Here is a 27,488-nt window from a genome sequence, read left to right as displayed (position 1 = left end):
GGCACTGTCCTAGGTGCTAGGGATACAGCAGTGAAAAAAAAACCCAAAACCCCCAGTATATTCTAGTGGCGGAAATAGACACTAAGTAAATCACTCAGTAAAAGATAAGGCTTGCCAGCTGGTGGTAAGTGATAAAGAAAAAAGTAAAGCAGAGAAAAGTAGGCAGGGTGGGAGACAGGTCATAAATTTCTCTTTTTTTACACTTATTTTTAATTTTTGCAGGTATATGGCAGGTGCATATATTTATGGGGTATATGGGATATTTTGATATAGGTATACAATGTGTAATAATCACATCAGGGTAAATGGGGTATCTGTCACCTCAAGCACTTATCCTTTGTGTTACAAACAATCCAATTATACTCCTTTTGTTAAACGTACAATTCAATTATTATTGACTACAATCACCCTGTTGTGCTATCAAATACTAGATCTTATCCAATCTTCTTCCTATTCTTTGTATCCATTAATTATCCCTCCTTCCCCAACAAACTCCCCCGCCCCGACTAGACAAGGTCATAATTTTAAAGGGGCGGGGGGGTACATGAGAAGTCCTCACTGAGAAAATGACACTTGAACATGTTTTAAAATCTTTATAACACATGTGAACACACATATAGAAGTATAGAAGGATATTCACTAAACTATTAATATCACTGCCTCTTAAAGACATTATTGTATGGCACTTTAACTTTCTATTTTTGTACACTTCAATATTTTCTGGTTTCTTTTGAAATAGGTATGGAAAACATTTATGAGCGGCACAGCGTTTAGGGGAAAAAACTGAAAATGAACTTCCACAGACAAGGATGGCTCAGAGCTGGGTATTTAAAGACAGCGGTTCCCAGGTTCGGGTCTGGTGCCTGGTGCTGCAGCACCACCTGGTGGCCAATCACCTAACTACTCAATTTCATACAACCATGCCGAGGAAGCAAGAGACAAGATGCACTTTTGTACACAACAGCATAAGAATATACCTGCCCGACGGATCACGAGGTCAGGAGATTGAGACCATCCTGGCTAACACGATGAAACCCCATCTCTACTAAAAATACAAAAAAATTAGCCGGGCGTGGTGGCGGGCGGCCTGTAGTCCCAGCTACTTGGGAGGCTGAGGCAGGAGAATGGCGTGATATATATATATATACACATATATATATATATACATATATATATACACACACATATATATATACACACACATATATATACACATATATATATACATATATACACACATATATATACATATATATGTGTATATATATATGTGTATATATATGTGTGTGTGTGTATATATATATACACACACACACACACACACACACACACATACATACACACACCTGCCCAATGGACAGGGACTGAAGAAAAGTACACAAACATAAACACTACTCAGTATGTTGGGGTGGCAGGTGGCAGGATCATAGCAGAATTTACGTGGCTTGGATTTTCAATCATAGGTTTATAATGATGCTTCATTTCTTTATTTCTAACTGTGCAATGGAACAGTCCAACATGACATCTGAATGTACTCACTCAATAGAAGTGGAGTGAGAAGCGGGCTGGGCAGCACAGATTCATAACCTAGGCTATTTGCACATGGTAAAGAAGTGTGACAGGACCTCAGGGCACAGGTTGCTTGGAAAAGGAGGGGTCAGCCTCAATGGGAGTGCCTGGGAGATAAGATCCCAGAACACTGGCTTGGATGAGTAGCCACACTCCTGCACTCAAATGATTAATCATTAATAGCTTGTACACAGACGACTGAACTAGTACCTCCTCGCCGAAGCCCAGAGGTGAATGAAACGTATCCCTTAGGTGAGCAGGAAGTGACTTTGATCACACTGAGGACACTCTACCTTGAATACTGTTTCCTTCCCCCCCACCCAACAGGCCTCCAGCCTGGGTCCATGGCCTTCCTCTGCAGGCTCTCTGCCTAGCCCTCTGCAATGCTTGTCACTCTGACTTGCCAATGCAGCTGCTCCCTGCTCAACCATAAGAGCTCTGTAAAGCGAGGGTCATGTCTATCCCATTCACCCTCTATGTCTGTCTCACTCACTCCCAGAGAAGGACAGGACTTGGAAGTCCAACTGTCCTGGGTTTGAATCCTGTTCTGCCATCTACCACCTATGTGGCAAGTGCCTCTTGGCTTCTATTTCCCCTTCTGTAGAGTGGGGATACAGGATTGTACCCATCTCATGTGGCTGTGGTAAGGATTAACTAATAGCAACAGCTGGCGCTCAGGAGTACTGGGGGTGCCAAGCACTTGTCTAAGTGCTCTATATGTGTTAAGTTCCTTAACTGAAGCCATCTCTGTGCAATAAGTGTTGATCACAGTGCCTGGCATGGGATACGTGTTCAAATACTGTTATTTCAGCCCCAGTTTCCAGCACAGTGCCCAGCATAGTCTATTGTGTTCTCAATAAAAATGAATGAATACTTCCCCTGCCTACTATGGAAAGGAGAAAGGTCAGAGTGAGCCTGTGATGCTCAAGCCACCCTATGAGCACCCAAGCTGCCTGGTTCTGCTGTCCCAAAAGGCTCAAGGATAGTACAAAGGGACTGGAAGGAGAGAAGGTGCCCTGATAGACACAAGCGACCCTGCAGGACTGGGGGGCAATGAGAATCACAGAGCCCATCGGGGGAGCATGTTCTGTGCTGAAGTGCAGACCCTCTGCCCCCCCTCCCACTTCCAGCCCTTAGAAGTGGCTCCACTGTAGGTACAGCCCAGCCAAGGAAGGAGAGATTTGTGGATACCACATCAAGTCCCAGAAGATCATTCGGGCACATCCCTGGCCATACCCAGCCTGCTTCTTTCACCACCAGCAAAAACGGGGGCTAGTTTGTCTCCCTAAAACCCTCCTCCCTCCTCTACTCCTGACTCTTTCCTACTCTTCCATTCTCATTTAAATGTCACTTCCTGTGGGAAATCTGCTGTGATGTCCTAGGTAGGTCCTTCTCCTACAGCTTTTAGAGCATCTAGACTTCTCCATAACACTCAAAACATTTGTCGTGAAGTGTGTGTTCATCTTCCTCACTGGATTGTCACAGCTGTGGCCACCCACAGCTTCCATGACTCGCAAACCCTTTTCTGAGCAAGCCTACTTTGAAAACATATCCTTATTGCTAGAGCCAAACCCAGTAGGGGTCTACAAATGAGAAGCCATCAACCCATCCTTCCTTGTACGCCCTCCCCCTTCCACCCACCTCACTTTGAGCCGCCAAGAGCACATTCCTCCATGCCTTTCTGCCTAGCAACATGTAACCATGCTGGGCTCATGCCAGAGATCAGGGTCATGGCCTCCATGCCTGCTGGGTCCAGACAGATCACGTCAATGGTGAAGCTGGAGGTTTAACAGAATAGGGACAGACAGGGCCTATGGCTACTACACCACCTAAAACTTTACATTTTCAAAAGGTGTAGAGTATTCAACTGGCCAAAGAAAGCATCAGAGAGGGAGATTAGACAGAGCTCCTCAGGTAGGGTAGCAGATTTTTTAAACCTAACGATATATCCTGGCCTTCTCTCATGCCAATTTATAGAGAGCTGGCTCCTTTCCAACACTGGTGATGGCTGCTCCCCTTCTTTTCACCTTTTTGCCACTATAAACAATGATGCAGAAAATGGCATTGTATGTACCACTTTTTGCATCGGTGCTTTATTTCTGCAGAAGAGACTCACAGAAGTACGCTGCTGGATTGTGAGACACAGATATTTTAACATTAGATATTTTCAGATCATGTTCCCCAAAAGTTGAATAATTCAGACTCCCACCAGCAATGTAAAGGAGCACCCACCTCCCCCATTCACTTGCTGACACTGGTTTTATCCATCTTTGTGACCTTTCTGCCATTTAACCTGTTTTTGTAACTTGCATCCTGGTAGGGATTATCTTTTGAGGCCAAGTTCCTTTCTTTCTCCTTGCCTTCTTTAGCTCCCATCTTTAGCCAAGCACCCCTACGTTCCCTTACAGCTCAGTGTGCCTAAGCTCTATTCAAGGAGGTGCACATTAAAGCTTCGTAAAACTTCTGGGAAGTGTCTCAGAAGGGAAGGGGCACATCCTTCTTCCTCCTTTTCTCCTCTGAATCCTGGAATGCGGATGTGATGACTGGAGCTCAAGCAACCACACTAGGTCAGGAGGCAATCTGCTATGGATGGAAGAGTTGCAAGATATAAGGAACATGGGTCCCTGATGTCTTTGATCCCACTATACCAACCCTAGACTGCCCATCTTTTTACTTTTTTATGTGAGGGTGTAAACCCATTGTCATTCAGGTATTATTATAGGCAACCAAATCTAGTCCTAATATAAGTTCCGATCTCTAATAGTCAAAATTGAACCCTTATCTCTCCTTCTGTAACACAATGAATAGCTATGTGTCCATGTTCTGTGTGCCCTATGTTTAAGTGCACTTGTTTCCCCACTCTCTCATCCTTCCTCCCAAAGCCTTAGGTACTGGAGAAATGGTTTAGGATTTTCAGTCTCAACCTATTATGATGTTTTCCCTCACAACAGATCTCCTTTATTTTTAGAACTCTTCATAATTTAGTAATAGAAATTCCAACTCACAGCAGTTTAATCCATTGAGATTAAACTACATGCACTAAAAGATGTGCTGTTCCAGCTGTGGCTCATGCCTATAATCCCAGCACTTTGACAGGCCAAGGTGGGCGGATTACCTGAGGTCAGGAGTTCGAGAGCAGCCTGGCCAACATGGTGAAACCCCATCTCTACTAAAAATACAAAAATTAGCTGGGTCTGGTGGTGCATACCTGTAATCCCAGCTACTCAGGAGGCTAAGGCAGAAGAATCACCTGAACTATTTGGCAGATGGAGGTTTCGGTGAGGCGGTATCATGCCACTGCACTCCAGCCTGGACAACAGAGCGAGACTATGTCTCAAAAAAAAAAAGGTGCCATTCCTGTTTCCTGCACTCCTTCCTTACCTGTCTCCACATCTCTACTCCGCTTCCATTGTCCTTAGGTTATAGAACTTCATTGGATATTTTCCTCAGGTACATTTAATAAATGTTTTGTGTCCTCACATGTTTGAAAATGGCTTTCTTTTGCAATTGCACCTCACTGACATCTTGGCTGGGTATATAGAGGACTTGGGGCCCTCTCCCTTTAATAGTCTGGAGATACCAGCCCGCTGTCTTTCAGCCTCCAGAGTTGCACAGGGGAAGCCCAAAGAGAGCCTAATTCTCTTTCCTTTGGAAAAAAAATAATAATAAATAAATCTGTTCTTGCTGCCTGTAAGTACCTCACATTTTCATTATTCCCATTTCTTGTCATTATCACTCTGGATCATGAAATATTTTTCCTTTGACCTTCCAAACTACTAATTTCAGTTCTTCATTGACTTTTAGTTCCAGAAAGCCTCTCATATACTTTAATCTCCTCTCTTTGGGAGTTCTCTCCTTACAAAGTTCTTATGCAGTCACTCCACTCATCCTGCCTCAAAAGTGCCACAGCTGCAAGTATGAAGCTTGGCTTCCTTCTCTCCCTTCCATGGCCAAGAGTCCTTAAATGCAATGTCACTTGTCTTTGCCTGTCAGTGAGTGCAGGTTCTCTATCCCCTGTTCACAACAGACTGCTTGACCTCCTGCTGCCTTAGCATGCCTGAGGCTCGGGATGACTGGTCAGCTGTCATCCAGGTGGGCCCAGGTGAAATAGGTTAGCAGACTGCGGTCTTCCTAAGAGAAATGGAAACAGATTCTCTGCCCTTTGGTCAACGCGGTGACAATGGGGGGAGGCAGTCCTCCCCTAGCTAAATGGACTTGGGTCAATTCAGCCCAGATTCCTTGGGACTGGCAGGATCCCACCAGCCCCTCCAAGAGCACAGGCAGCAAGTGGGCAGCTGCTGTGCTTCTAATGGAATCCAACTCTAATCAGACAGTGGAGAGAGTTCCACTTCTAGAGCCAGAGATGCACCTTGAGTCCAGTCCAACTCTGCCACTTCGTTGCTGTGTGACTTCAGAGAAATTACTCATCTCTGAATCTCATCTCTGAGATTACTCCTTTGTTGGTTTAAAGCAGAGAGCATACGAGAAAACCAAGACTGGTTGTTTCTAGCATCCTCCTTAGGAGAACCAATCCACTGATATATAAAGTTTTGGAAACGTGCTTCTTCTAAGTACTATATGAGTTACTTATAGTGTTGTTAATCATGCAATATGAAAGAAGACTGGGCCCCTGTGCAGAAATGCATCAGAAACTTTACCTTCTGCCTCTTTTGTGAAAACAGGTTGACAGAAGAGTGAGGCTACCAGAAGAATCTGAGAAATATTGTTAATATTTCAGCTTTTAACATTTGTTGTGGCTGTTCCTACCTAAACTGAAGCACCTAGGATTCTTCCAGGCAAACACTCTCTGTTTCTTCCCTTATTCTCTCGTTAGCTCAAGACCTGAGTGCCACGGCAACAAAGGAGATGGATGCTGGGAGCTATAACAGATTCCATGCTGGTTTCAGCCTTGTAACATTTATTGAGCATCTCCTGTGTGTAAGGCATTGAGCAAGACACAGACCTTGCCTTAAAAGAGCTTAAAGTCTAGTTAAGGAGATAAGGTAGAAGGTACAGAGTAGATCAAAGCAGCACGATGCAATGCAGAATGTGGCCAGGGCCACAGTGTCATGAGGGTTTAAGGAAAGAAGAGCTCCCGCGAGATGGGGAGAGCAGAAAAGCATTCTTAGAAGAGGTGCCAAATGAGGTGGGCAGAATCTCAGGGGGCAAGAATGGTCTGCAGCGGTGGGGAGGGGAGGTCAACCAGTTCGTAGTTCCTTAAAGACAAGGCTCATGTCTTATTTGTCTTCACATTCCTTCGCCCCATTCTCCCATGGCCAAACCCAACTCACACAATGAGCTGGCCCTTTCTGATTAAGGGTCTGAAGCAATGACAGCTCTAAGTGAGGAAGGGAGGTGAACTGGAAAGAGAGAGGAGGGGGGCTTCTGGTTAGGTACAGGGACCTGACTGAGGTTGACGGGAGGTTGTCCAAGTAAGCCCAGCTGTTGGGGGAACAGACACCAATGGGAACACAAGGGTGACAGCAGGACAGGGTAGCAAAGAGGTGTGCACAAGGAGGAGGCAGAGAGAGAAAGACAGTTAAAAAACCGTTGACAGGAGAACCAACAGAGAAAACCCCAGAGCTTCATGTGGTGAAGAAGCCCCTAACACAACCCCTGTTGTGTGGCTCGCGGAGGCTGCCTGATGCCCTGAAAACCACTCTGCAGCGCCTTAGTCCCGTCGGGCTCTGCTTGGCAGGAGGTCTCTCTGACTACAGCACCACCCAGCTCCCCTGTACCCAGTATACACCTGTGGGTGCCCACACGGCACGACCACCTACTCAAAATGGCACATTTCACTATGGTCAGGGCACTGGCTTACCAGGAATACATGCTGGGCTTCATAATCCCCTAATCAATAGGACACACCTTCCCAGCACGTCTCTTTCCAAACAGTAGCCACTATAAAAGTAGGGAAAATAATTCAATTTACATTGATGTTCCATATGGTTAAGACTTGTCTTTCAAAGCTCGGTCATTTGGACCAGTTACAGTGCTACAAGGTCTGACTTCAATCTATTCTTTGAAATGTTAAAATACTTTTCCCATGCATCCACATTTGATATCATCATTAGCCACTCAGGTGGAAATCCTGTCCTAAAATCATGGAATTCATCCTATGTGGTCACTATTTTCCTTTCCCATCATGCTTTGGGTACACGCTGTGGTAAATAAGCATGTAAGGTGTGCATGGGGAATGAACCCCAGAGAAAAACTGACTCTGTGGGAAAATGCATTCTGACAGGCCAAAAACCGAGTCAAGGCCTCGGGCACCACCCAGCAAGAAGGGACCTCAGGAATGCCTGGACACAAACGCTCCTGCCCCAGGAGCATGTTGCTGTGTGAAAAAGAGTATAAAGGCAAGGGAGGGTGGGCGTGGCATGCCCCCCGATGCAGGCACACGCAAGCATTGTGCACAAGGTGCTACGAGCTCAGTGGCCACTGGCTCATCTTGTCTCCCATGGCAGCTGTTCCAAAGCACCCCTCACCATACCCCACACCTTACTCCACACCTGTGCACAGCCAGGGCAGGTTGTGAGGGGGGCAGCCTCACAACCTCCTTCACTGAGGGAAGGTGACTTCTGCTCCCTCAGGACCCTCCTCTAACCTGGTCTTCCCCTCCCACCTCTGAGAAAGGCATCTATTGAGAGCCAGGGCTGGTGGCAGGCCCTGGACTTGGGGTCCACTTCCAGCTGCCAGTCAGGCAGTCAGCCCCTTCTCTTGCAACCTCAGTCTCTGCCACTCCCTTGGTTCTTCTCTCTGCCTAAGAACATCTTCAGAACAGCTTTGACCCTTGAACTCCAGGCTACTTTCCCATCAGACACTCACCTGCTCAGTAACCCCTGCCCGAAGGCTGGGGTCACACTGGCCCCTCTGGGGTCCCAGAACCTCCTGCTAATTGTTGAGACTAGTGGCCTAAGGCTCTCCCATCTCATGGCAGCTTTACCTACTCACCAGCCCCTCTTTCTGGAGTCAACCCTCCAGCCCTGATGATGCCCCGTCCCTCTTTCTCCTCCCATTTCCTTAGCCTCGCTGGTCTCCGGCCTCCCGTGCTGGCTCCTTTCTTCTGTTTGGATGCCACACCAGCGCCGCCTCCCTTTCGTCCTCTCACCAAGCTTCCTTTTCATTCTTCTCAGTCCTCCGGCTGGGTTCCAGGCCCCTGCCCCCTCTCCAGCTTCACCACCACCCTCCCCTGCCCCACATTTCATGATCCTACAAGAAGGAAAGCAACCCTAACACAGGCCGCCAACTGAATAGCGTGAGGCTCACCCACTCAGCCAGCTGCGTCCACAGCCTGGCCGCAGCTCAGACTGCCCCCTCTTGTGGCGGCAAGCCTTGGCTCACCAAACTTTATGATCCTTCATGAACAATAGTTAAAAAATATTAAGCAAGGCACCTCTAACATGTATATATGTATTTGTAAATTAATTATATGTTCTAATGTTTCAACATTTTTGTTTTATAAAAATGTTTTTACAATATTTTTGTTTTATAAAAATGTTTTATAACATTTTGTTTTATAATTTACATTATATAATGTACTTTATATAAATGGACTTGTATGGTCTATAACCTTTTCTATCTGTATGAACATTATGTTTGTGGCATTCATCGGATTGTTTTCATGGGCTCGTACATTAACTCTGACTACAGTATTCTATCATCGGAGTGTACCACGTGTATTATCCCTTCTACTACCAATGGACACTGGGATTGTTTCCAGTTTGAGCTATTACAGATGGTGCTGCTAGAAGCGTGACTGAGCATGCCTTCTGGTACACATCCATATGTATTTCTTTGTGTCTGTCTCAAAGTTGGGTTGACACCAAGGAGTGGAACTGCTGGGTCATAAGGTATGTATATGTTCAGCTTTGATGGATGATGTCAATCTTCCAAAGTGGCTAGACCGATTTATACTCCCACCAGCAGTATGAAAACTGATCGCTCCACAACCTCACCAACACAATATTGTCTTTTTCCCCCTTCGTTTTAGCCATTCTAGTAAGAAAGATACTACCAAGTACCACAATCCCTTTTCAAGATGAGGACAGAGAGACTAAGTGCCTCTCTCAAGCTCACAAACCCAATGTGAGTTGGAAGAGGCACCCAGATCTTCAAATGTGCTATGGTTTCCAAATATGCTAAGGTTTCCACCATGGCAAAGTATTGTTTCCAACGTAACAGCCTAACAACAGAGGAATTCTGAAGCACTAGTAAAAAAACATGTTTGTGGACTATGCTAATCCCAACACATTGCTCCTCTATCAACTCACCTTTGAGGCAGACACACAGAAAACTGTCTGGACACATACCCCAGGTATTGACAATGAGATGATGGCTGTTTCTTTCTTATTTGTCTGTCTTTCTTATTTTTTTACAGTTAAAATTTAATAAGAAAAAGTTATTTTTTTAATTCAGATATAATTTATACAACATAAAAGTCACCTTTTAAACCATAGAATTCAGTGATTTTTAGCATATTCACTAAGTTGCACAACCATTGCCACTATCTAATTCCAGAACATTTTTATCACCCTACAAAGAAATCCTGTACCCAACCCATCAGCAGTTACTCCCCACTCCCCCTGCCACGAGGCCCAGCAACTATGAATCTACTTTCTGTCTCTTTGGGTTTGCCTCTTCCACATGTTTCATACAGACGGAATCATACGGTATGTGGACTTCTGTGTCTTGCTTCTTTCACTCAGAATGTTTTCAAGGTTTATCCATATTAGGTGGGAAACAGTAGTTTATTCTTTTTTATGGCTGAATAATACTCCTTTATATGTATATGCCACATTTGGTTTATCTGTTCATTAACTGGTAGATATTTGGGTTGTTTCCATTTTTGGCAATTACTAATAATGTTGCTATGAGGCTGCCCGCTAGTAGTCATCCTCCCTTTCTTCTTTTAGGTAGACACATGGCTTCCCTGAGTGTGGATTACATTTCCTGGCTTCCCTTACTGATAGTTGTGGCCGTAAGACCAAGATTAAATGATTGAGATGTAAGAGGTATGATGCCGAATTTCTGGACAGTAGCCCTCAAAGGCTGGAATGCATATGGAAAGGCTAGAGCTCTTGCAGCCATTTTAGGCCATGAAGTGACTTTGGACTTAGAAGGAACCTGGGTCTCTGACTATGCAGGCTCCATACCTACTCTGGCCTAATTACCTTCTGACTTCTTGCACATAAGAAACTTCTAACTTGTTTATGTCTTTGTTATTTTGCATTTTCTCTCACTCATAGCACAACCTAAAGTGGCCCTCTCACAAGGAGAGTGATAAGAGTTAAGTGAGAAAATATAACACAGATAGCCATTTTTATATTCCCTCAACAAAGAGTTTAGCACTGCTTTTATATAGTAGGCAACTCAAACATTTGTAGAAATGAGTAAGAATCTGGAAAAATAAAGGCAATTTCACTCATTTAAAAAACTATCTTGGCCAGGAGCAGTGGCTCACGCCTGTAATCCCAGCACTTTGGGAGGCTGAGGCGGGCAGATCACTTGAGGCCAGGAGTTCAAGACCAGCTTGGCTAACCCCATCTCTACTAAAAATGAAACCCCATCTCTACTAAAAATATTTTTTTAATTAGCTGGGTGCGGTGGCACAGGCCTGTAATCCTAGCTACACGGGAGGCTGAAGCATGAGAATTGTTTGAACCTGGGATGTGGAGGTTGCAGTGAGCCAAGATTGTACCACTATACTTCAGGCTGGGCAACAGAGCAAGACCCTGTTTCAAAAAAATTAAAAATAAATAAATATCTTTTTTTTACCAACTTATTTTTCCAGGTAAACATCATTATTTTTTCAAGCTTTTTAAAATATCTCATAGGAATTGCATTAAATCTTTGCCAGCATTTGGAGATATAATATTGTCTTTATTACTATATTTAAACTTCTTTAGAAAGAGCCAGGAACTGATTAATTGATTTCATCTTACTCATTCAATACATATTTAATATGAGGCTCCTCTGTAACAAGCCTAATTATAATAACGGGGCTTTGGAGTTAAAAAAAAAAAAAAAACTAAAATAAAATAAATAAGCAAACATTAGGTAAAGAATCCTGGTAGCCAGGCTCAATGGCTCATGCCTGTAATCCCAGATTCTCAGAAGACTGAGGCAGAGGAGCACTTGAGGTCAAGAGTTCAAGACTAACCTGGGCAACACTGCAAGAGCCCATCTCTAAACAAAAAATTTGTTAAGCTAGGAGTGGTGGCGCACACCTGTAGTCTTAGGAGGCTGAGGTGGAAGGATCACTTGAACCAAGGAGTTCAAGACTTCAGTGAGCTATGATTGCACTACTGCACTCCAGCCTTGGCAACAGGGCAAGACTCCATCTCTGAAAAAGTAAAAATAAATCCCTAATGCCACTTCCCCTCAATGTCTATCCACTAAAATACTCAAGGAAGTAGAAGTGGCAATAAAAATTTATCAGTCGGGCACGGTGGCTCACACCTGTAATCCTAGCACTTTGGGAGCAGGCAGATTACCTGTGGTAGGGAGTTTGAGACCAGCCTGACCAACATGGAGAAACCCCGTCTCTACTTTAAAAAAATAAATAAATAAATACAAAATTAGCCAGGCATGGTGGCGCATGCCTGTAATCCCAGCTACTCGGGAGGCTGAGGCAGGAGAACCGCTTGAACCCAGGAGGCAGAGGTTGCGGTGAGCTAAGATCATGCCATTGCACTCCAGCCTGGGCAACAAAAGCAAAACTCTGTCTCAAAAAATAAACAAATAAAGAAAATTTCTATCATCACTAAAAACTAAGGTTATTTTGTCCTCATCACCTCCAGGTGTTGATTCAGAATCTCTTGCCCCTCTTCTTCACAGACAATAAGACTACTTTGATCATACTTAACAGTTCCTACCTTGTACCTTTTCATTTTCTATCATGTCATGTTTTTATGATTCTCCACTGCTATTCTTATCCTCTCAGTGTTCCAGTAATTTTCCCAGTGGATCTGGTTTTCCCTCTCATATGCTGCTAATCTCATACTGACCTTGTTACTGTTGATGTTGTTCATTTCAAACATTTATTATACAGGTAGGATTTGGTCCAGTGGAGATATCTACAGAGGTACTCACATGATGGTCATCATCATTATCATCACCATTTACCTGTGACAGATACTTTGCTAAGCACCTTATCCATAGAAATATACCACCAAACCCATGCAATAATTCTCTAATGAATTATTAGAGAGAGAGTGAGAAAACTGAGGCCCAAAGAGGTTAGGTAACATATCCAAGAACTCACAGCCAGTAAGAGTATCCCTGGCCGGGCGCGGTGGCTCACATCTGTAATCTCAGCACTTTGGGATGCCAAGGCAGGCAGATCACCTGAGGTCAGGAGTTTGTGACCAGCCTGGCGAACACAGTGAAACGCTGTCTCTACTAAAAATACAAAAATCAGGCAAGTGTGGTGGTGGCCACCTGTAATCCCAGCTACTTGGAAGGCTGAGGCAGGAGAATCACTTGGAGCTGGGAGGTGGAGGTGGAGGTTGCAGTGAGCCGAGATCGTGCCACCGCACTCCAGCCTGAGCAACAAGAATGAGACTCCGTCTCCAAAAAAAAAAAAAAAAGTATCCTCACTGGTAGTATTTGCGCAAAGGCAAGATTTGAACACAGCTCAGTCTGCCTCTTATTCTGAAACATTTCTTTATGTTCTATAGGAGCTGAATAGCATTTTATGTTCTGTACTGGTACACATATCTCATCATCCTGCCTCTACTTTCTATCTATCTGTTCTCTTCTCTTTGCCCAGCATTTGGGTTTCTCAGCTCAACCAACATTAATTCCTTTTCTTCTTCCTTCCCTAAGAAGCAAAAGGCATCACACCAGGGTGGTCAGTCCTGGTATTAAGGACTCCCCCTCAAGTTAACCCTGATCCTTCTCACTACTCCTCAGCTGTGGCTTTCAGCACCAGGATCAGTGGCAACTAGGTCTGTGCCTTTGTCCTACACTCCAAGGTCTTAGGGTTGAGGATAATACTAACAACACACACAACGGATCACAGATCAGTTTCCCACTGGATCTCTCAGATTAAAGGCTCTTCACCTGGTTCTGTAAGCTGAGCTCAGTCAGGCACTTAGGCTTACCAGGGAGACAGACTTCCACTTTTACCAATTTAGCATACCACCTCCCATACTGCCACCAGGAGTCTGAGTAGATCCCAAGTACTCTAACTCTCAGACCCCAACCATAAGTTCCAGAAATTGTATAACAGGCTTTTCCCTGCTACCCAAGCACAGGATATAAAGTGGACCAGGGATGCACCCCAACCCCAAGTCAAAGATACCTACCCACGCATCACGTTAGTCTAATCTGAATGTTTTAATCATCTTCTCAGACTCCAGCTGTTCCAATCAGCTGCCTCTCCTAGGACCCAGACACACATCCCTGAGGTTGCAGATCCATCCTGAACCTCACAATGTTAGATGGGGGAGGACGCAACTTTCTGGCTTCAGGGGACAGAGATTTTAGTCCCAAGGACCAGCAATAGAAGGCATGAGGGAATTGCTTGAGAAGGTTGCTGGGACGCGCTGAAGGGGGTAGAGACTGTCTGCAGCAAATAGCCTCTTTCAGTCCTCTGCACACGACAACAAAGGTAACTGAAGCATAACCTCTCATGGGAGACTGGCTCTGACACTAGTGTAAACAAATGTTAACGGGAGGCACAGAAGGCTCAGCTCTAGGCGGCAGGGCAATAATTCCCTAATGAATTACTAGAGAGAAAAATGAGAAAACTGAAGCCCTGCAGGGAAAGAAGTGGAGGTTGGTGCCCCCACCACCTGTTTCCACACCATCGTTCTTCCTGTCTTTCTTCCTAGCTGCCCATTCCTCCTCTTGCTTCTTCCCCGACTTCCACTTCCACCTCTCATGCTGACGCTCCCCCAGCAATTCAGCCAGGACTCTCACCCACTACCACACAGCCTTCCTGAGTGATCCCATCCTCTCCTACAATACAACTTCAGGGGCCAGCTATGCAAGAACGACCCCAAGTATCTCCTAGGGCATCAGAACCATCTGTGAAAGCCCTTAAACGTAAGACAACCAGCCTCCCTCCCCTCAAACACTACAGAGGACTCTGATGCTCCAGAGTGTGAGAACCACTGTTCCAGCCTAGATCTCTCTCTCAGCTGCAGATTAGCAGGCCAGTCACCAAGTGGGCAGGTCCACCAAGCAACCCCACAGCCATTCCAAACTCAAAATAGCCCAAACCAAATTCACAACCTTCCTCCTACCAACCCAGTATTCCTTTCACATTTCATAGCTCAGTGACTGGTCCTACCATCTCATGGCACCGAGTGAGAAACTCTGACATCATCCTTCCTCCCATCTACCAAGTAGGAGAGGCCTCTACATCAGTTTCTTTTGAACCTGCCTTCTCCTTCCCATCCACCTAGCCAGGACCCCATCATCCCACTCCTGAATTCCTATAATAACCCTCACTCAGCTCCCAATCTCTAGTCCCCTTTCACGCCATCATCCTCCACACTGCCACCAGGACTATAAGTGACAATCCTTCTCTCCTCTTACAGCTTGAATGATTCTCCACTGACCACAAGATAACACCTACTCTCCTAGGCACTGCCTGCAAGTGCCTCTGCGAACTGACCCCAAACCACCTCTCCAACCAGCTCCTCCTCCCTCCATCCTCCACCATAAATCTCGCACTCCAGCAACACCACACTGTCCACCATCCCTGAAGCACATCATACTCCCTCCTGCTTCTGTACTTTTGTACAATCTGTTTCCTCTGCCTGTATCCTGCTTCACCTGGAAAACTGAAAATCTTTAAGAGCCTGTGAGTCTTATTTGGTCCCATGAACTTCCATTTCCACTACTCTACTTCCCACGACACTGTATTATCATTATGTATTTACTTCTATCTGTCAAGTCTTGGTGCTCCTGAGGGCAGGGTCTGCAGTGTCAAGCCCTATTACATGCTTAGCAAATGTTTACTTAATGACTGAAAACCACTAATGAGGTCCAAGTATTTGCTTCCACACCTTCAAGAAGCAAAGGAAGCAACCAATCTCTAAAGCAATAAAAATAAGGCCAACTGCTATATTGGAAACCACAGGTAATGTTTCAGTAATAGATGCTTTTGGTGACAGCTGGGGAGTTATGAAAAATGAGTCAGCAACTACATAATTTGTCCATTATTTTTGGCATAGTCCAAGGAAACAAGGCCATGACCAGAACATAAACACTGGTCTCTCCCTTGCTGTCAGTGCTTTAGCCATGCTGGCTCCCCAGTACATCTGGAGTCCTCCATGCTCCTTCCCCAGCTAGGATGATGGCAGATGCAACTGCCACCTCTCCACCTGGCTAGCTTCAATTCATCTTTCAGGTGTCAGCTTAAAGGCCCCTTCCTCTGGTACCAGCTGTCTGACTCCCCTAGCAGGAAAGCCATTATATGTATGGTCTCTTAGCACCTTATACTCCTCTTTTGCAGACATCAGTGCTATAATTATTATTTTTTTTTAGAGATAGGGTCTATGTTGCCCAGGCTGGTCTCATTACGTTACCCAAGCTAGACTCAACTCTGGGACTCAAGCAATCTTCCTGCCTTAGCCTTCTGAGTAGCTGGTACTATAGGTGCACAACACTATGCACTGTAATTTTTTTTTCTTTTTTTTGAGACAGAGTCTCACTCTGTCTCCCAGGGCCTGAGTGCAGTGGTGCCATCTCAGCGCACTGCAACCTCTGCCCCCGCAGGTTCCAGTGATTCTCCTGCCTAGGCCTCCCAAGTAGCTGGGATTAAAGGCACGTGCCACCATGCCCGGCTAATTTTTTGTATTTTTAGTGAAGAGGGGGTTTCACCATGTTGGCCAAGCTGGTCTTGAACTCCTGACCTTGAGTGATCTGCCTGCCTTGGCCTCCCAAAGTGTTGGGACTATAGGTGTTAGCCACCGCACCCAGCCCCTGTAATTACTTTTTTATGTACTTGTTATTACTTTTGTTATTTAACCTTGCTACTAGACTGTAAGCTAAAGGACAGCAAGGACCAGATCTGTATTTTTTTTTTTTTTTTTTTTTTTTATTTATTTTTGAGATGGAGTTTCACTCTTGCTTCCCAGGCTGGAGTGCAATGGTGCAATCTCAGCTTACCGTAACCTCCACCTCCCAGGTTAAAGCAATTCTCCTGCCTCAGCCTCCTCATTAGCTGGGATTACAGGCATGCGCCACCATGCCCAGCTAATTTTTTGTACTTTTAGTAGAGACAGGGTTTCTCCATGTTGGTCAGGCTAGTCTCAAACTCCCGACCTCAGGTGATCCGCCCGCCTCGGCCTCCCAAAGTGCTGGGATTACAGGCGTGAGCCACCATGCCCGGCCTGTCTTTTTTTTTTTTTTTTAACCACTGTGGCCTCACACTTGGCATGGCACTGGCACTCAGTAGACCCTGGACAAGAACTGGGTGGATAGATGGATGGCCAGATGGGCTAGTAGGCAAGTAGTTATGGAGGACAGGGAAGAATAAGGAATAAGGCTACCTTCAGTTATTGGTACAATCCTTTATAATCATCCAGCTCTCTTTGTTCTGACTTAAGCCTCATAACACAATCTCAGATATTAAAACTGGGGCTTTCCTACTGAAAAAGGATGCATGCACACCAAAGATATTCCTATTTACATGGATTGTGGGAGTCTCAAAGCAAATGGACACATCTGGCATTCTGACTTCATATTCATTGATCTTTCTATATACCAGGCTGCTTCTCTGTTCAACAAGTACTACTGGCTATATTGATAAAACTAGGTTCCAAAAATCTCTTAGTCCTTATGAACCCCCTGAAATGATTATCGTGTTAACAGACCACAACAGGCACTGTCTTTTCTTAACTAGCCACCAACACTGGACTAGATATTGCAGCTGTGTGCTAAGTCAAGTTTGCATCCTTTTCCTATACAGTCACACTGCAGATTCAACAAAGGCCCTTGAAGCAGACACTTCCATCTGAGACAAATGCTTCACCATGGGCATGGTTTATGAGTAGCAGTACATGAACTGCAGGCAGCTGTTGAGAAACTGTTACATGCATATGGACATGTTCGAGTTCATGGGCTTTGTCAGGTGGGGAATCAGGGCACCTCAGTATGAAACTCTAGCAAAGCCTCCACCCTCATCTGGAAAGTGGAAAGAGTAGACTCAATGATTGGTAACCATCAGGACAGACGGACACTATATGTGATAAGCACAAAGGCCATAGTGATGCTCATTGCCAAAGTGTCCCATAACAGATATAGCCAGAGATACATTAAAGAAATAAACTAACTGAAACAACAAGTATCTTCTGAAAACAGCAAAGGATGCTACATATCAATCAGCAAGTAACTTCTAATCTTATCAAAAAGGCTTGTCAGCCACATGTAGTGGCACTTGGGAGCTACTTGGGAGGCTGAGGCAGGAGGATCGCTTGAGGCCATGAGTTGAAGGCTGTAGTGTGCTATAATCGCATCTGTGAATAGCCACTGCACTCCAGCCCAGGTGACTCAGCAAGACTGTGTCTTCTCAACAAGAACACAAATTTTAACCCTAGTTACAAACTAATCATCACAGGTACCAATAATTACTATACTTTAGCCATTTACAGGAAAGTTCAGTATTTTCTGACCCATAAGCATGAAACAAGACCTTAAACCCATCATTCCAAATTTAACTCCTCAAATTCAATTATCAGGAAACTGAAATATCTAAAACCAAGAAAAACTATTGTAAGTACCTTTTTCCAATGAAGCCCTGTTGCCTTATCTCACCTGTGACTTCTACAATGAGTGTGTCAGAAGCCACACCTTGAGGCAGCCAGGAGTATGAGAAGAGGCACTTGAGGCATTAGGACCCTCAGCTTCTCTCATAGCTACATCTTGGGCAATGTGTTTAACCTCTCTAAGCTTCCACTGTTTTCTATGCACATCAAAACCTGCCCTACCTACCTGCAGAATCAACATAAGGCTGGAATAAAAAGTGCGAAGAGACCTTTCTAAGTGTTGTAAAGTGTTGAGATATTGTATAATGGACAGAACCTCAGCTCTAACAACGTTCTCATTTTATAGATTCCGATCAGTCACTGGGAGCCCACTATTTACTCCATTTGTTCATCCAGTAAACATTTACGGAGCATCTACTGCAGGCCGGATACTAGGCTAGGCACTGAGGACCTGCTGGTGGGCAAAACAGTCATGGCCCATGACCTGATGGGACTGTACTGCACCAGGGGAGACAGACATATCCAGCAATTACCCTAGAAAGCATATTCTTACACCTCACCGGCCATGCTAATGATTTGGTCTTTTTTCTGACAGAAATTTTAAGCCACTGGAGGCTTTTAAGCAAAGGGAATGGCATGCTCAGACCATTCTGGCTGCCTTGTACCAGCCCTGGGGTAGGCCCTGAATATGCAAGAACAAATGCGGACTCTCGCTCTGCAAAGTCTAGAGAAAGGTCATGAGGGAGTCACTGGTGGGCACAATTGTACTGTATGCTACGGCAGGGCACACAGTGAGAGAGCTGTGGGAGCCCAGTAGGAGAGCAATCTATAAATGCTAGTGGACTGAAAGTGTTAGAGATATGGTGCCTAGAAGGAAAAAATAAACAGCTGCACAGAGGACTAATCCTCTCTGTAATTCCACATAACGAACTTTATGCCAGAGAAAGACACAGCAAATTGTCTTGAATCTATTAACTTGTTTTCCATAAATATTTAATTATTCAGAAATATGCCAAAAGCACAAACTTCCCTTGCCCTAGTTATCAGGCTTATACAACAGTGGGTGATAATTACTGTATCCAATAAACATGGACTTAAATACATTCCCTATTCTTCCTTTCATCTCAGATGATTTTAAAAGAAACCTATGAATGTCAAGGCCAAACATTTAAATTTTCTTCTGATTACTCAAAAACTGACAACCTTAAAATATAAATATTTAAATCCCAAAAAGGGAAAGTATCATGTTGCATTATTAGTTTATATTAAAGACCAATCATTTACACGGAATAACAGAATGATTAAACAGAAAGAACTTGAGAAGCAGCTCCCAGTTGCTAAATAGGCCTGAGACAAAGGCGCCCAGAATGGCTCCATCCTCTCCCTCACCAGTACCCTATGTCTCTGTGGGAGCTGAGGCTTGCCTCTGCAATCCCAACGCAGGAAGAGTTCTGCCCGCCACCCTGGACATGCTTCCCAGCCCCCCATCACCAAGTACATGTGTGTTTTAACACGTTGCTTGTGCAGTAACTCACATAACTTCCATAAGCAATACAAATTAATACCCTGAGAAAAGCATCCTAAAAATCTTATAACCCTGGGTTAAAAGAGGAGACTATTCTAGCTCCCATTTCCTGGGTGCTCACAATATGCAAGCCCTCTGCTAAGCCCTATCCTGTAGCGTCTCCCTGAAACCCTGTACAAACCACACAAAGGCGCGTTCTATCTCACTTCTTGTATTGATGAGGAAACAGAGGTATAGTCATTTGCTCAAAGCCACATGGCTTGTGAGTGATGGTGTCAGGACACAAACCCACATCTGTTTGTGTCCCAACTCCAGAGTCCGTGTTTTAAGCACTGCCCTATCTGCCTCTCTGACGCTCAGGAGATAAATCTCCTGCAAAGAAGAACATGACAGATTTGAAAGCTCTACAGAAAAACCAAGGAATGATTTGCTGTTCTGGGTCTTCAGGTCTCTGCACTCCTCAGCAAGCACAGGAGAGACAAGTACAACTCACGCCTCTCCTTGGGGAAAAGTCATGGAATTGATCAGGGCAGGTACTTGGACAAAGAAAAGGTGTTCACAATGATGATGGGTGAAATGTATCTTTCAGAAGAGCTCATGCAGAAAGTGGGGAGGAAACACTTACAGACAAGCCTATAGCCCTGGAGCCATAGTATCACCCACAGGGCTGGTGAGGAAGGTCCTGAGGACTCCTTGAGCGCTTGGTGACTTCAGAGTTGATTTCTCAGACGACTTGACCTTCACATTCAATACCTAACTTTCACCACGACCATGACACATCACTAGGACCCTGAGAAACAGCTCAAGGGGTGCTTCTTGGTTCTCCCACAGCACCACGTATAATTACAATAGTGAGCACTCACTAAGCATTAGCTTCCTGGCAGGCACTGTGCTAAACACTGCACTGCATTATTCCACTGAAATCTTCAACAGCCCTAAGTTAGGTAATACTGCTATCCCCACTTTACCAAATCAGTAAACCAAGACTCAGAGCTGGGGAGACACCTGCCCATGATCACACAGGTTGTCTGTGACAGAGGCAGGATTTGAACCCGGGTCTGCCTGGCCCCGAGCCTGAAACTGCTTGGCCACTTCACAAGAGGTTCTCTGTTATGGCCAATCGCCTTCAGTCACCTTCTGTTTGTGGGTGACTTCTCCAATGACTGTGAGATCCCAAAGGGCAGGGGCAAAGCTTCACCTGCATGTGTCCAGCATCCGGTACAAGTTTTAGCCCAAAGCAAGAGAGCCCAGCAAGGCAGGTTAATGAATGCCCACATGAAGAAAGTCAAGTGTACTCTCTGCTACGAAAGGAGGCCCAGAAACACTCCTCACAGAAGCCAATCCAACCAACTCTTCCCCCGAGTTAAAATCTATGAGCCACCTACTCAGCTCCTTTGGCCTGCTGCTCCACAACCCCAGCCCAAGGCAAGGGACAGCAGCCATACTTATGCAGAAAGGAGAGGTGAGTTTCAGCAAACATGAGCAGCTCATTGCAGGCTTGTCCATTTTTCTGCTTCCACATCTTGACTTTCAGCATCTGCAACAAATATTTCCTTCTTCCCCATCCCTAAGACTTTTTAGGACAAGTATCACGAGCCATACCCAAAGCCTACAACTAGCATATAGCACGGCACATGCCTGTCTCAGAGTCAGCACTCAAATATTTGGGGAGTGAAGAAGTAGAGTCCAGAGAATGGGTTTCACCAGAGACCTGGTGATGTATAAATAAGAATTTGCCACCATTTAGTAGTATGATTTGTCTAAGCATAGGTCCATCACACTGTTCAACAAGAGCCTACCCTGTGCCAAGCTCTGGAGACCCAGCAGCCAAGAAAGCAGACTTTCCTTGTGCAGAGTAGAGACACAGGCAAAAAGTCACACATGCAATAAAATGACGTGTGCTCTGATCCAGGTACACACAGAATGAAAGTCAAGGGAGTACAAATAGGAGGGTGCCTGGAAAAATCAACTAGGTTTCACGAAGGAGGGAAAACTTGAGCTGAGGAGGCATTCCCAAATCACCCGAGGGAGAAGTCACTGTTCCCTGCCTCTGTGACCTCACACAACGCTCGCCTCCCACCACCTGGAGCACTATACTGTTTGGTAATCAATGGCTTGTGTGCCGATCTCCACACACAGCATGTGAGCACCTCAAAGGCAAGGACTTTAGGTATTCTCCATGGCTCACCCTTAACTGTCCAGTAAATATCTGCTCACAAAGAATAGAATCTATTTCAGATTATTAATAACATAGCAGCTCATCCTTCTTAAGCACCTACTATGACCTGCTATTGCTGTATGTATTTTGCATTGCATGATCTCACTTCCTCTGCACAAAAACCCCCAAAGACAGATCCTATTATCATTATCTATTTTACAGATACAGAAACTAAGATGCAGAGAGATTAGGTAAATTGTTCCAAGTCACACAGCCAGTAAGTGACAGAGCTGGACTTTGAATCAAGGCCTGAATGGAAAATCAGTTCTCAATTACCAGCAAACAAATCTCTTTTCCTTTCTCTTTCTGTACTCTGCCTTGCATCCAGATACATAGATTGCCCTTTAATCTACTGTTCACAGGGACCAAGGCCACTTTTTTTCCTAGGACAAAGGATGTCTCTTGTTAGTCTTCTAAACAATGACTGCCAACAAATACTGAGTAAACATCATTGGGGCGTGGGGGGTGGAGATACAAAATTATGCTTGTATCAGTCAAAAAAATTTATTAAGAAGGAACTGTACATACTAACTGACACATTTTCCAATGTTAGAACAATGTCCAAAGTAAATCAAGTGGATACATGAAGCGGCAATGAGTATGTATAAAATGCTATTCTTTGTGTAAGAGAAAGAATATATAATAAACAAGAAACTGGTAACAGTGGCTGCCTCTAGGGAAAAAGACTAGGAACTGTCAACTTGAGGCAAGAATGACACTTACAACTTATTCCCCAACCCGCCTTAAAAAAAAATCCATGTGTGGGCCCAGTGCAGTGGCTCACGCCTGTAATCCCAGCACTTTGGGAAGCCGAGGCGGGCGGATCACCTGAGGTCCAGAGTTCGAGACCAGCCTGACCAACATGGAGAAATCCCATCTGTACTAAAAATACAAAATTAGCCGGGCGTGGTGGGGCATGCCTGTAATCCCAGCTACTCGAGAGGCTGAGGCAGGAGAATGGTTTGAACCCGGGAGGCGGAGGTTGCTGTGAGCCGAGATCACGCCATTGCACTCCAGCCTGGGCAACAAGAGTGAAACTCTTGTCTCAAAAAAAAAAAAAAAATCCATGTGTGATTTTTTTTTACTTCCTCAAAATATAAAATAAAAACTATATTTGCTAGACGTGGTGGCTCACGCCTGTAATCTCAGCACTTTGGGAGGCCGATGGGAGGATCACTTGAGCCCAGGAGTTCAAGACCAGCCTGGGCAACACAGTGAGACTCCCATCTCTACAAAAAATTTAAAGATTAGCCAGGTGTTGTGGCGCAGTACTTGGGAGGCTACGGTGGGAGTATCATTTGAGCCTGGGAGGTCAAGGCTGCAGTGAGTCGTGACTGTGCCACTGCACTCCAATCTAGCTAACAGAGGGAGACCCTGTCTCTTAAAAAAAAAAAAAAAAGTTTTAAACGATATTCAAAGAAACCATTTATTACTGGGCCTTTCCCAAATGCTTACATACATACGATTGCAACCATGAAGAATTATGTATGTTTACAAACAAAAATTGAATGAATTTAATGTGTGATGAAATGGAACCATGCAACAACTTTTGTCTTTTACGTTGAAGTTCACTAATTTTACTAATGTTACAATATTTTTGTGCAATAAATAAAATGTATGTTAAAGGTACAGAAACCATACACACAAAAGTAGCAGGGACAACTTGCCACACCTTCTTTCCAGTTAAAGTCCTTCATCTGTTCTTTCAACAAGCATTCAGTGAGCACCTACTATGTGCCAGGCAAGGTTGCTAGACAGATGTTTGTAAAAGAAGAACTAAACAACAGGTCATTAGTTTCCTCCCTCCTGCCTTTGAAGAAAATATGACGGCATGCTAACCAGAAGGCCAGAGCTAGAAGGACTCTTGGTGATCACAAAGTCTAACACCCTCCTCACTCAGCTAAGAAACCCAAGGTCTGGAGACAGGAAGGGATTTGTTCAAGGTTATATAAGAAATAGAGGCCTCAGAATTCCCTGTCCTGCTCTCCTTGCACGTTACATGCTGTTCTGAGTGGCTTGTGTTGAAAGATGGGCAGGCAGTGAGAGACAAAACAGGACCCTAACCAGGTGGATCAGGTGCCTTCTCCCCTCCTGTCTCATTTATTTTTCATAACAACCTCACAAGGTGGGCATGGTTTCCTTGCTTTACAAATAAAGAAACCAAAGCTCTGTGAAGCTAAGGAAGTAGTGCTGGTTCACTCGGCAGGAGGTGGCAGCCTGCAGTTTCAAACAGACCTGACTGACTTCCAAGTCAGAGCTCTTACCCTCCATACTGAAAAGGAAAATCCATTTCAAGAGGTGGGCCATATCACAGAGCCTCAGATGCAGTATTTTTCATTAATGAAGTCTTTCTCTCGACCCTGAATGTTGCTAATCCCCTCGTTATTCAACACATGTTCTAGGTCTTCTTTGCCACCAAGTTTGGGCTTTCCTTCTAACCCCAAGAGCATGATGGTCACTCAGACAGCAGCAGTCTCTGAGAGCCATTAACACCGCTTCTGCCAAGACAGAGTGGGAGAACTCTCACATGCTGCTTCTAGATCCTCTGGGACCTGCCACACAAGCACAGGCACCAGTAAGGGCCTAATTCCCTCAGTGCTACTGGGTCACCACTGCACCAACTAGTGGTAATGAGGGAGGCCAGCACCATGGTTTCTGGCCCCTAAAAGTTCGACACCTTCTACAGTGGAAAAAAAAAAAAAAATGCAGGTTAGTAGAGAAGCCTCCACCTACCTTCACTTCTGTCCACGCAACGAAGGTAGGAGGCATTACAGTTTGGACTGGTCAACTACCAGTGAGCAGAGGCACTGGGCTTTGAAAGGTCACATATATGGGTATACAACACTCTTCTGAAATTCAGAAAAAGCCCTGTCATCTTGCTTCCTTCTCCCCGCCCCTGTGGGTACACAGTGGAGTCGGGCATTGCCTTCTTTTGGGGGTCTTCTTTTTGGGGTTTTTGTGTGTTTTGAGACGGAAGAGTCTCACTCCATTGCCCAGGGTGGAGTGCAGTGGCACAATCTCGGCTCACTGCAACCTCCGCCTCCCAGGTTCAAGCAATTCTCCTGCCTCAGCCTCCTGAGTAGCTGAGATTACAGGTGCCTGCCACCATGCCCGGCTAATTTTTGTATTTTTTAGTAGAGACGGGGTTTCACCATGTTGGCCAGGCTGGTGTTGGACTCCTGACATCAAATGATCCACCCGCCTCGGCCTCCCAAAGTGCTGGGATTACAAGCGTGAGCCACCGCGCCCGACCCTCTTGGAATGTGGTAGAATCGGGGTCTGTACTTGGATGGGGGCAGAGGGACTTCCATAGCCTCAGGCCTGAGCTTTATGTTCCAGCTCAGAGTCCTCACCGGGGTTGGGGTCTAAAGGTCAGCAAACAAATGTTCTTCTGCTTCCACTTGCCACTGCTCCCTGCGTTGCAGCAGCTCCCTCAGAGGCCTCGCGGGGAGAAGCAGTCACGATCCAAGACAGCTGAGTCTTTTGGGAACTCCCAACAAAACCTCATCCCAAACTGCGAAAAGACAGTGGTCTAGTCTCACCTCTTAACTAGAAACAAACCCTCTCTTCTTTAGACTCTCCAGTCCCTGAATCCAACCTGCCCATCGGCACAAGAAAAAGGGAATTCATAACTTTATCCAGCGATTTGCTCAGTAGGCACTGTTTCATCCTATCCTCACCAGGTCCCTGGGAGGCACACAGGCAGGTACTAACATGCTCATTTTGCAAAGGAGGAAACAGGTGAAAAACTCTCTCAGGTAGCATAGTCAAAAGCTTCTGAATTCTCATCCCTGCTCTCCCCACTTACCAGGCTGCCATTTCAGTCTTTTTGAGACGCACTGCTGAGATCTACAGCAGCTTCTGGTATCAATAGCCAGCAAGCCAGGACCCCTCCAAGCCTCACACTACTCTTCAAGCACACACATTTTTCAACAGCCGATCATCCAATGACAGCCAACCCCCCGCCCCCGGCATCCTGGCATGCCCCTTCAACAGCAACAGGAAAGCCCCCGAGGTGCGAAAAACAGCGCGCCCCACTTAGGGCGCGGCGTAGCATAGGGGAGGCAGCCGGCCAGTAACCAGGACAGCTGAGCTCCAAGCACGAGTCAGCAGAGGCACAGGCAGGCCCGGACGGCCCTTCTAGCGGCAGCCCCGGATGCCCCCAGAATCCGCAGGGAGCCCAAAGCCCCCGCTCCCACCCAAGCCCCCCTGGGCAGCAGAGAGGGCGCCCTTTCTTTCTCGGGCGACCACCCACCCTCGCCCGCTCCTCACCTGGGGCCCTGCTTCCGCACCGCAGCCACCCGGGCCCCGGGCCCCGCCCCCCACCGCTGCAGGTCCCCGGGCCCCGCCCCCCGCACCTGTGCTTTCCCCGGGTCCGGCGCGCCGGCCGCACCCCGCAGCCCCGCCCACGGCAGCCTCGCCGGCCCCGCCCCCCGCACCTGCAGCCGCGGCACCCCGGCCCCGCCCCCCGCGCCCGCGCCTCTTCCCCGCCGTCCTTCACGCTCCCGGGGACCAGCGCGCCCCCGGCCCCGGACCCCAGAACCCCCGGACCCCGGCCAGGCCCCGGCGCCGGGCACCCGCATGCAGAGCACCGGCCCCGCCTCCCGCACCGAGGCCCCACCCCGGCTCCGGCGGCCCTCGGGGTCCCGCCCCCAACACCTGCAGCTCCCTCAGGCCCGGCCTCAGGGCCCGCCCCGCCCCGCCCCGTCGGCCGCGCCTCTCACCGCCGCTGTCCCCGCCGCCGCAGTCCCGGCCGGTCACCTTGACGCGGGCCGCAGTGGCTGCCGCCTCTTCCTCATGGCCCTGGGAGCGGCCCAGCGGCAGCGGCGCCTTCGCTCGGAGGCCGGGGCCGCGCCAAGCCGGGCCGAGGCCGGGCCGGGCACAGCTGGAGCGCGGGCAGACGCGGGAGCGGAGCCGGTGCCCAGCCGCAGTAGGAACCGTCCGCTCCAGGGCTTGAGCGGCGGGCCGCTCATCCAATCGGCGCGCGGCGCTAGAACAGCCCCCCAACCAGCTCGTTGCAGGGGCGGAGACACGCAAATCGGCTGGCTGGTCGTACCAGTGCGCAGCCGCTGCATCCGCGGTCCTCCCGGGCCTCGGCCTCCGAGCTGATCTGCAGACGCCCTCTCCGCCCGCAGGGATGCTGCGCTGCCAGCACACCCGGCCTGCCGCCCGCCACGCCCATCCCCTGCCTAGAAATAGCCGCGCATCTCATTCCCCACACGGCCGTCCAGGCCTCACCCAATATCCCCCCTAAATCCCTACCTGGGATTTATCGTTTTCAACAAAAATGGTTTTGTGAGCGAGACATCGCCTTAGTGCCCATTCTTCACAGCTGGGAGGTAGGCACAGAGCCCAGAACGTCAGAGCCAGAAGAAACCTCGGAGATCCTGGGGGGGGGTCTCATCCATTTTACAGCTGGGCAGAGTTAGGCCCAACGAGGTGAAGGGACTTG

At 46.7% G+C, this 27,488-nt stretch overlaps 1 protein-coding gene across 14 annotated transcripts in view; it reads right to left on the bottom strand.

The window, feature by feature from the left end:
* Positions 1-26,989, bottom strand: part of RALGPS1 (Ral GEF with PH domain and SH3 binding motif 1) — a 298,720-nt gene extending 271,731 nt beyond the window's left edge. For 9 of the 14 annotated variants that reach the window (XM_032165150.2, XM_032165157.2, XM_058444877.1 and 6 more), the window contains exon 1: positions 26,761-26,873. The gene's annotated coding sequence lies outside the window, so the exon portion shown is untranslated. Of the gene's footprint in view, positions 1-26,760 lie in introns of all 14 variants that reach the window. The other 5 variants (XM_058444878.1, XM_032165158.2, XM_058444882.1 and 2 more) reach the window with 2 other exon arrangements.
* Positions 26,990-27,488: the final 499 nt, after the last annotated feature.

Source organism: Hylobates moloch, unplaced genomic scaffold, assembly GCF_009828535.3.
Source record: "Hylobates moloch isolate HMO894 unplaced genomic scaffold, HMol_V3 SCAFFOLD_10, whole genome shotgun sequence".
In the NCBI taxonomy this organism is placed as follows: Eukaryota; Metazoa; Chordata; class Mammalia; order Primates; family Hylobatidae; genus Hylobates; species Hylobates moloch.
Note: the sequence above shows the minus strand (reverse complement) of the source record. Positions and strands in the feature narration are given on the sequence as shown.